Here is a 9,526-nt window from a genome sequence, read left to right on the forward strand (position 1 = left end):
TTTCTCACACTTTGGATTATGCCCTAAAATGATATCACCGAATGGATGGACGGTGTGGATACAATACATACATCATGGTAGCGCCCATGAAAAGTGGTGACGTAGTTCAATGAAAACAGTAATTGTAAGGGAACATGCTCTTGGTATCCAATTACTCGTATTTCGCCGCGTTTTTAGCTACCGAAGCGCTCAGTACCTAATCCGCTCCCGTTCTCGTGCAGGTTCCCAATTAGCGGGAGTTTAGGCGCTCCGGCGGCAATTTCATTGTTGATTCTGGCCTTCGTAGTCTTTTTGACACCACGAACGTCACTCCCACCACCATGGAAACTACTATCCACAGACTTATCTCCTTCTCTCTCTTTCTCTATCTGGAGTTGTTTTTATTTCGCTGTTTCTCTGGAGTGGTTTTTCTTTGAACGCTCTGCTCCTTTTAGAGGCCAACTGCAAGGAAGCCCCAAAGATCCAATCCGGATCCTCTCATTGACAGGAATTCATGTTTACATGGATCCTATCGTGACTAGTCCACATAACGAGGTCAACAATGATGACGTCACCCCAATCTCAATGTTCTATGTCATCGGGGATAATTCCATCTCACAAAACGCATAGATTTTCTCTCCGCATTCGAGTGCCTACTACACAACGTGCTTTTAAACGTCCAAAACTTATCTACCCCACCCTGATTTATGTGTTATATCCACAATATCTGTCAATTTTTCCAAATCATTATTGAGCACAATCCTAAAGATAAGGCACATCAAATGCTCAAATAGACCACATCACATAAAGCAGTAGGGTATGAACGACTAATGTTGAAACCTTCCTCCGTAAACCGTAAGGTTTATTTTACATCCAACGTTTTCACAACGTCACGCAGAACTTGATTAGAGCCTTCTTTAGTTCAAAAAGTTTTCTACTGTAGGCATCCAATCCCACTGTTTCCTTGTTTCCTTTTACTTGGACTTACCAAATTTTTGTTCTCATGGCTGGAAAAATGGATGAACAGTGGGGATTTTACACACACATCATAATGGCCCCATGAAAGTTTCACATGTTAACACGTTCAATTTTCTACTTCTCTTCCTTGAATGTGATGCACCGCAGAGCAATGAAAGAAATCACTTAGGTGTGAAATTTAAGTAAGCCATACATTCATGTATTTCTTAACTTTATACTATTCATACGTACATTTCTTTTCCAAATCACTCTAGGATATTAACTAAAAAAATAAGGTAGATTCATAGCTAAACAGGATCTCGGGAGATCCTCCATGCGTTTGGTACATGAATCCTACTACAAAATGTCCCCACTAAACAGGAAGATCTCCTTGACGCCATCGCCTCCCCTAATTATAAAGGGGATTGCCTCCAATGGTGAGAGGAATGTACAATCTTTAGCCCAAAATCCTGTTTACGACCAAACCTAGATTCCCTACCTGGCTTAGGCAACGGAGGGTCTCCTGTATGAGTCAGGGTCTCCTTTGTCCGTTCCTTATGCATATACACAAAGGTTCAGGGAAGGCTAATCAGATTCACTACAAGAAAGAGGGTTTTTAGCGACGAAACACATTTTCGTCGCCAAAAGTGTACTTTTAGAGACGAAATTTTTAGCGAAGTAAATTTTCGCAGCTAAAAATCATGGATCAGACTTTTAGCGGCGAAAATTTTCGTCGCTAAAGGCAGCATCCTCCTTTTCCACCAAAATGAATTAGATTACTTTTAGCTACGAAAATTTTCGTAGCTAAAAATCATCGTTGAGACTTTTAGCAGCGAAAATTTTCGTCGCTAAAGGCCGCAACCTAAAAACGAGTGGATTACTTGTAGCTGCGAAGATTTTCGTAGCTAAAAAATGTGGATGAGACGTTTAGCGACGAAATTTTTCGCCGCTAAACGGTGCAAACATTTTACTTGTAGCTACGAAACTTTTCGTAACTAAATATCGTAGATGTGCTTTTTAGCCACGAAAATTTTCGTCGCTAAAGGCTGCAACAAACTCTTCCGCGTAATGGAATGGATTACTTTTAGCTACGAAACTTTTCGTAGCTACAAATCGTGGATGAGACTTTTGGCGATGAAAAGTTTCGCCGCGAAAGGGTGCAAACGATTTATTTTTAGCTACGAAAAATTTCGTAGCTAAATATCGTAGATGAGATTTTTAGCCGCGAAAATTTTCGTCGCCAAAGGCTACACACAATTTCTCGAATCGTTTACTTCTTGCTACGATATTTTTCGTGGCTAAAATTTGTGAATGAGAATTTTAGCGACGAAAATTTTCGTTGCCAAAGGCTACAAACAATTTTCCAAAAAATTACTTTTAGCTACGAACCGTTTCGTAACTAAAAAACCTAGATGTTACTTTGATCGACGAAAAGTTTCGTCGCTAAAGGTCGCAATAATTTTAAAAACAAGGATAAGACTTTTAGCGAGGAAAATATTCGTCGCTAAATACTTTTACCTACGAAATATTATATAACAGGTGTTATATAATATATTTCATCATATTCACATTCACATCCATCTAAACCCAAACTATGTAAATTCATCCAAACATAAACTTCATTCATCCAAACATAAATTGCATCCATCCAAACACAAACAATCTTATGGAAAAAAAACAAATGAAAAGAGAAAGAACATATAAGAGGTGATCCAGACAAATGAAAAGAAATCAGGTTTAGGTTATAGGTTATAGGTTATAGCTTTAGGGAATTGAGAATAAGTTAAGGTTTAGGTTTAAGAAATCAGGTTCTGGTTCAGGTTCGGTATCGGGTTTAGGTTTGGGTTTTCAAGTTTAGGTTTAGGTTAAGGAGTTGAGATTAGGATTAAGTGTAGGTTTAGGTTTAAGGATTTGAGATTGCATTTAGGTTTTAGGTTTGGGTTATATGTTTAGGTTTAGGTTATAAGTATAGGTTATAGGTTTAAGTTTAAGTTACGTTATAGGTTAAGGTTTAGGGAATTTAGAATAGGTTAAGGTTTAGGTTTAAATTAGGTTATAGGTTAAAGTTTAGGGAATTGAGAATAGGTTAAGGTTTAGGTTTAGGAAAATCGGGTTCGGGTTCGGGTTCGGGTTTAGGTTTGGGGTTTCAAGTTTAGGTTTAGGTTAAGGAGTTGAGATTAGGATTAGGTGTAGGTGTAGGTTTAGGAATTTGAGAATACATTTAGGTTATAGGTTTAGGTTATAAGTGTCAGTTATAGGTTTAGATTATAAGTGTCGGTTATAGGTTATACCTTTAGAGATTTGAGAATAGGTTAAGGTCTAGGTTTAGGAAATCGGGTTCGGGTTCAGGATCGGGTTTAGGTTTGGGTTTTCAAGTTTAGGTTTAGGTTTAGGTTAGGGAGTTGAGATTAGGATTAGGTATAAGTTTAGGTTTGGGGATTTAAGAATACATTTAGGTTTTAGGTTTAGGTTTAGGTTTTAGGTTTTAAGTTTAGGTTAAGGTTATAGGTTTAGGTTAGGTTTAGGTTATAGGTTGTAGGTTATAGGTTATAGCTTTAGGGAATTGAGAATAGGTTAAGGTTTAGGTTTAGTTTTGGAAAATCGGGTTCGGGATTGGGTTTAGGTTTGGGTTTTCAAGTTTAGGTTTATGTTTAGGTTAGGGAGTTGAGATTAGGATTAGGTGTAGGTTTAGGTTTAGGGATTTGAGAATACATTTAGGTTTTAAGTTTAGGTTTTGGGATTTGAGAATAGGTTTAGGTTAAGGTTGTAAGTATAAGTTATAGGTTAAGGTTAAGGTTTAGGTTTCGGCTATAAGTATAAGTTTTGGGATTTGAGAATAGGTTTAAGTTAAGGTTATAAGTCTAGGTTTAGGTTATAGGTTATAGGTTAAAGTTTAGGTTTAGGAAATCGGGATCGGGATCGGGTTTAGGTTTGGGTTATAGGTATAGGTTTTGGGATTTGAGAATAAGTTTAGGTTAAGGTTACGAGTCTAGGTTTAAGTTATAGGTTAAGGTTTAGGTTTAGGCTATAAGTATAGGTATAGGTTATAGGTTAAGGTTAAGGTTTAGGAAATCAGGTTTGGGTTCGGGATCGTGTTTAGGTTTGGGTTATAGGCATAGGTTTTGAAATTTGAGAATAGGTTTAGGTTAAGGTTGTAAGTATAGGTTATAGGTTAAGGTTAAGGATTAGGTTTTGGCTATAAGTATCGGTTTTGGGATTTGAGAATAGGTTTAGGTTAAGGTTATAAGTCTAGGTTTAGGTTATAGGTTAAGGTATAGGTTTAGGTTATAGGTATAGGTTTAGGTTATACGTTAAGGTTTAGGTTTAGGAAATCGGGTTCGGGATCACGTTTAGGTTTGGGTTATAGGCATAGGTTTTGGGATTTGAGAATAGGTTTATGTTAAGCTTGTAAATATAGGTTATAAGTTAAGGTTAAGGTTTAGGTTTCGGCTATAAGTATAGGTTTTGGGATTTGAGAATAGGTTTAGGTTAAGGTTATAAGTCTAAGTTTAGGTTATAGGTTAAGGTTTAGGTTTAGGTTATAGGTATAGGTTTAGGTTATAGGTTAAGGTTTAGGTTTAGGTTATAGGTATAGGTTTAGGTTATACATTAAGGTTTAGGTTTAGAAAATCGGGTTCGGGTTCGGGACCGGGTTTAGGTTTGGGTTATAGGTATAGGTATTGGGATTTGAGAATAGGTTTAGGTTAAGGTTATGAGTCTAGGTTTAGGTTATAGTTTATGGTTTAGGTTTAGGCTATAAGTATAAGTTTCGGTTATAGGTTAAGGTTTAGTTTTAGGAAATCGGGTTCGGGATCGGGATCGGGTTTAGGTTTGGGTTATAAGTATAGGTTATAGATTATGAGAATAGGTTTAGTTAAGGTTATGAGTCTAGGTTTAGGTTATAGGTTTTGTTTTAGGTTTAGGTTATAGGTATAGGTTTAGGTTATAGGTTTAGGGAATGGTTTAGGAAATCGGGTTCGGGTTTGAGATTGGGTTTAGGTTTGGGTTATAGGTATAGGTTTTGGGATTTGAGAATAGGTTTAGGTTAAGGCTGTAAGCATAGGTTATAGGTTAAGGTTAAGGTTTAGGTTTAGGTTTCGGCTATAAGTATAGGTTTTAGGATTTGAGAATAGGTTTAGGTTAAGGTTATAAGTCTAGGTTTAAGTTACAGGTTAAGGTTTAGGTTTAGGTTATAGTTATAGGTTTAGGTTAAGGTTATATGTTAAGGTTAAGGTTTAGGTTAAGTTTATAGGTTTAGGTTTAGGTTAGGTTATAGGTTATAGGTTTAGGTTTAGGTTATAGTTATAGGTTTTGGGATTTGAGAATAGGTTTAGGTTAGGTTATAGGTTATAGCTTTAGGGAATTGAGAATAGGTCAAGGTTTAGGTTTAGGAAATTCGGTTCGGGTTCGGGACCGGGTTTAGGTTTGGGTTTTCAAGTTTAGGTTTAGGTTTAGGCTAGGGAGTTGAGATTAGGATTGTAGGTTTAGGTTTAGGCATTTGAGAATACATTAAGGTTTAGGTTATAGGTTTTGGGATTTGAGAATAGGTTTAGGTTATAGGTTTAAGTTTAGGTTTAGGGATTGGAGAATATGTTTGGGTTATAGTTATAGGTTTAGGTTTAGGTTAAGGTTATATGTTAAGGTTAAGGTTATAGGTTTAGGTTTAGGTTAGGTTATAGGTTATAGCTTTAGGGAATTGAGAATAGGTCAAGGTTTTGGTTTAGGAAATCGGGTTCGGGTTCGGGACCGGGTTTAGGTTTGGGTTTTCAAGTTTAGGTTTAGGCATTTGAGAATACATTAAGGTTTAGGTTTAGGTTTTGGGATTTGAGAATAGGTTTAGGTTATAGGTTTAGGTTTAGGGATAGGGATTTGGGTATAGGTTTAGGTTATAGGTTTAAGTTTAGGTTAAGGTTATACGTTTAGGTTTAGGTGAAGTTTATAGGTTTATGTTAGGTTAGGTTATAGGTTTTTGGTTAAGGTTTAGGTTATAGTTATAGGTTTTGGGATTTGAGGATAGGTTTAGGTTATAAGTATAGGTTTAGGTTAGGTTATAGGTTATAGCTTTAAAGAATTGAGAATAGGTCAAGATTTAGGTTTAGGAAATCGGGTTCGGGTTCGGGACCGGGTTTAGGTTTGGATTTTCAAGTTTAGGCTTAGGTTTAGGCTAGGGAGTTGAGATTAGGAATAGGTATAGGTTTAGGTTTAGGCATATGAGAATACATTAAGGTTTAGGTTTAGGTTTTGGGATTTGATAATAGGTTTAGGTTTAGGGATAAAGACTTGAGAATAAGTTTAGGTTATAGGTTTATGTTTAGGTTAAGCTTATAGGTTTAGGTTTAGGTTTAGGTGAAGGTTATAGGTTTAGGTTTAGGTTAGGTTAGGTTATAGGTTTTTGGTTAAGGTTTAGGTTATAGTTATAGGTTTTGGGATTTGAGGATAGGTTTATGTTAGGTTATAGGTTATAGCTTTGGGGAATTGAGAATAGGACAAGGTTTAGGTTTTGGAAATCGGGTTCGGGTTCGGGTTTAGGCTAGGGAGTTGAGATTAGGATTAGGTGTAGGTTTAGGTTTAGGCATTTGAGAATACATTAAGGTTTAGGTTTAGGTTTTGGGATTTGAGAATAGGTTTAGGTTATAGGTTTAGGTTTAGGGATAGGGACTTGAGAATAGGTTTAGGTTTAGGTTAAGGTTATAGGTATAGGTTTAGGTGAAGTTTATAGGTTTAGGTTAGGTTAGGTTATAGGTTTTTGGTTAAGGTTTAGGTTATAATTATAGGTTTTGGGATTTGAGAATAGGTTTAGGTTAGGTTATAGGTTATAGCTTTAGGGAATTGAGAATATGTCAAGGTTTAGGTTTAGGAAATTGGGTTCGGGTTCGGGACCGGGTTTAAGTTTGGGTTTTCAAGTTTAGGTTTAGGTTTAGGCTAGGGAGTTGAGATTAGGATTAGGTGTAGGTTTAGGTTTAGGCATTTGAGAAGCTTTTAAGGTTTAGGTTTAGGTTTAGGGATTTGAGTTATAAGTTTAGGTTTAAGTTTAGGGATTTGAGAATAGTTTTAGGTTATAGGTTTAGGTTTAGGTGAAGGTTATTGGTTTAGGCTAGGTTAGGTTATAGGTTTAGGTTAGGTTAGGTTATAGGTTTTTGGTTAAGGTTTTGGTTATAAGTATAGGTTTTGGGATTTGAGGATAGGTTTAGGTTATAAGTCTATGTTTAGGTTAGGTTATAGGTTATAGCTTTAAGGAATTGAGAATAGGTCAAGGTTTAGGTTTAGGAAATCGGTTTCGGGTTCGGGACCGGGTTTAGGTTTGGGTTTTCAAGTTTAGGTTTAGGTTTAGGTTAAGGAGTTGAGATTAGGATTAGGTGTAGGTTTAGGTTTAGGCATTTGAGAATACATTTAGGTTTTAGGTTTAGGTTTAGGTTAAGGTTATAGGTTTAGGTTTAGGTGAAGGTTATAGGTTTAGGTTAGGTTAGGTTATAGGTTTAGGTTAAGGTTTAGGTTATAGTTATAGGTTTTGGGATTTGAGAATAGGTTTAAGGTTAAGGTTTAGGTTAGGTTATAGGTTATTGCTTTAAGGAATTGAGAATAGGTCAAGGTTTAGGTTTAGGAAATCGGGTTCGGGTTCGGGTTTAGGCTAGGGAGTTGAGATTAGGATTAGGTGTAGGTTTAGGTTTAGGCATTTGAGAATACATTAAGGTTTAGGTTTAGGTTTTGGGATTTGAGAATAGGTTTAGGTTATAGGTTTAGGTTTAGGGATAGGGACTTGAGAATAGGTTTAGGTTTAGGTTAAGCTTATAGGTTTATGTTTAGGTGAAGGTTATAGGTTTAGGTTAGGTTAGGTTATAGGTTTTTGGTTAAGGTTTAGGCTATAGTTATAGGTTTTGGGATTTGAGGATAGGTTTAGGTTAGGTTATAGGTTATAGCTTTAGGGAATTGAGAATAGGTCAAGGTTTAGGTTTAGGAAATCGGGTTCGGGTTCGGGACCGGGTTTAGGTTTGGGTTTTCAAGTTTAGGTTTAGGTTTAGGGTAGGGACTTGATATTAGGATTAGGTGTAGGCTTAGGTTTAGGGATTTGAGAATAGGTATAGGTTATAGGTTTAGGTTTAGGTTTAGGGATTTGAGAATAGGTTTGGGTTATAGTTATAGGTTTAGGTTAGGTTATAGGTTATAGCTTTAGGGAAATGAGAATAGGTCAAGGTTTAGGTTTAGGAAATCGGGTTCGGGTTCGAGACCGGGTTTAGGTTTGGGTTTTCAAGTTTAGGTTTAGGTTTAGGCTAGGGAGTTGAGATTAGGATTAGGTGTAGGTTTAGGTTTAGGCATTTGAGAAGCTTTTAAGGTTTAGGTTTAGGTTTAGGGATTTGAGAATAGGTATAGGTTATAGGTTTAGGTTTAGGTTTAGGGATTTGAGAATAGGTTTGGGTTATAGTTATAGGTTTAGGTTAGGTTATAGGTTATAGCTTTAGGGAAATGAGAATAGGTCAAGGTTTAGGTTTAGGAAATCGGGTTCGGGTTCGGGGCCGGGTTTAGGTTTGGGTTTTCAAGTTTAGGTTTAGGTTTAGGATAGGGAGTTGTGATTAGGATTAGGTGTAGGTTTAGGTTTAGGCATTTGAGAATACATTAAAGGAAAAGGTTTAGGTTTTGGTATTTGATAATAGGTTTAGGTTTAGGGATAGGGACTTGAGAATAGGTTTAGGTTATAGGTTTAGGTTTAGGTTAAGCTTATAGGTTTATGTTTAGGTGAAGGTTATAGGTTTAGGTTAGGTTAGGTTAGGTTATAGGTTTTTGGTTAAGGTTTAGGATATAGTTATAGGTTTTGGGATTTGAGGATATGTTTAGGTTAGGTTATAGGTTATAGCTTTAGGGAATTGAGAATAGGTCAAGGTTTAGGTTTAGGAAATCGGGTTCGGGTTCGGGACCAGGTTTAGGTTTGGGTTTTCAAGTTTAGGTTTAAGTTTAGGCTAGAGACTTGATATTAGGATTTGGTGTAGGTTTAGGTTTAGGTTTAGGAATTTGAGAATAGGTTTGGGTTATAGTTATGGGTTTAGGTTAAGTTATAGGTTACAGCTTTAGGGAAATGAGGATTGGTCAAGGTTTAGGTTTAGGAAATTGGGTTCGGGTTCGGAACCGGGTTTAGGTTTGGGTTTTTAAGTTTAGGTTTAGGTTTAGGCTAGGGAGTTGAGATTAGGATTAGGTGTAGGTTTAGGTTTAGGCATTTGAGAATACATTAAAGGAAAAGGTTTAGGTTTTGGTATATGATAATAGGTTTAGGTTTAGGGATAGGGACTTGAGAATAGGTTTAGGTTATAGGTTTAGGTTTAGGTTAAGCTTATAGGTTTATGTTTAGGTGAAGGTTATAGGTTTAGGTTAGGTTAGGTTATAGGTTTTTGGTTAGGGTTTAGGCTATAGTTATAGGTTTTGGGATTTGAGGATAGGTTTAGGTTAGGTTATAGGTTATAGCTTTAGGGAATTGAGAATAGGTCAAGGTTTAGGTTTAGGAAATCGGGTTCGGGTTCGGGACCAGGTTTAGGTTTGGGTTTTCAAGTTTAGGTTTAGGTTTAGGGTAGGGAGTTAAGATTAGGATTAGGTTAAGGTTAGG

This window comes from Magnolia sinica, chromosome 9 (assembly GCF_029962835.1).
Source record: "Magnolia sinica isolate HGM2019 chromosome 9, MsV1, whole genome shotgun sequence".
In the NCBI taxonomy this organism is placed as follows: Eukaryota; Viridiplantae; Streptophyta; class Magnoliopsida; order Magnoliales; family Magnoliaceae; genus Magnolia; species Magnolia sinica.